The sequence below is a fragment of the Chinchilla lanigera genome, unplaced genomic scaffold, assembly GCF_000276665.1.
Source record: "Chinchilla lanigera isolate Chin_1 unplaced genomic scaffold, ChiLan1.0 scaffold00162, whole genome shotgun sequence".
Taxonomy (NCBI): Eukaryota; Metazoa; Chordata; class Mammalia; order Rodentia; family Chinchillidae; genus Chinchilla; species Chinchilla lanigera.
Genome location: NW_004955563.1, coordinates 2,129,827 through 2,131,164, shown reverse-complemented (window position 1 = coordinate 2,131,164; position 1,338 = coordinate 2,129,827).

Sequence of the window (1,338 nt, the reverse complement as noted above, 5' to 3'; positions counted from 1 at the left end):
AGACTGGCAGATTGGATCAAGAAACAAACTCTAACAATATGCTGTATACAAGAAACACATTTAACTCAAAAGGAAATTCATACATGGAAAATTAAAGAATGGAAAACAATATTCTATGTGACAGGTACCCAGAAAAAAGCAGAGGTAGCTATTCTGTTTGCAGACAATGGAAATTTCAAATCAAGAACAGTCAAAAGAGATAAAGAAGGTCACTACATACTTGTGAGGGGAAAACTTCATGAGGAAGAGATAACAATCATAAACATCTATGCAGCAAACACAGAAGCACCCAAGTATTTAAGACAAATTTAACAGATGAAAAATGAAATAAACAGCAACACACTGAAAACAGGGGACTTCGATACCCCATTGTCACAAAGGGATAGATTAACTAGACAAAAATTAGCAAAGAAGTAATAGAAATAAATCAGACATGTGAACAAATGGACTTAGTAGAACTTTACAGAGTACTTCAGCCAACAGCATCAGAATACACATTCTTCTCAGCTGCACAAGGGATGTTCTCTAAATAGACCATGTACTAGTACATAGACCATGTACTAGAACATAGACCATGTTTAAGGAAATGCAAGGGAGTTGAAATCATCTCATGTATACTATCAGACCATACTGCAATGAAATTGGAAATGACAAAGGAAATCCCAAGAATTCCATAAACACATGGAAATTAAACAGCACCCACTTGAACAATGGGTCACAGATGAAATCAAAGAAGAAATTAAACACTATGTAAAATCAAATGAAAATGTAGACACAACTTATAGGAACCTGTGGAAGGCAATGAAAGCAGTCCTCAGAGGGAAATTTATAGCAGTGAACTCCCACCTCAGGAAAACAGAAGGAGCACAAATAAGAAATCTTATGCTGCACCTCAAGCTTCAGAAAAAGAAGAATAAATCAAACCAAAACTCCAGAGAAGGCTGGAAATTATAAAGCCCAAGGGCTGGTTTGTCGTGAAAATATTTTTGAAGCTGTTGAATTGTTATTTCTTGGCTTCTTGTTATAAAAAAAGAGTTAACAAATCAAAGGGTTGGTTCTTTGAAAAAAACAATAAAATTGATGAACCCCTAGCCAACCTTATCAAGAAAAGGAAATTTAAAAACTCAAATCCATGTCATGATAAATGAAAGTGATGAAATTGTTACAGATCAAGTAGAAATTCAGAAGATCATCAGTACCTACTTGGAAAAGATTTATTCTCACAGGATAGAAAAATGTCAGTCTACAATCAGTTTCTGTCCAGAGTGAAGAGGTCCCAAAAACAAGGTACCCACAGATGAATAGAAAACTAAGAGGAAAAATAACACAAGAGAGGTA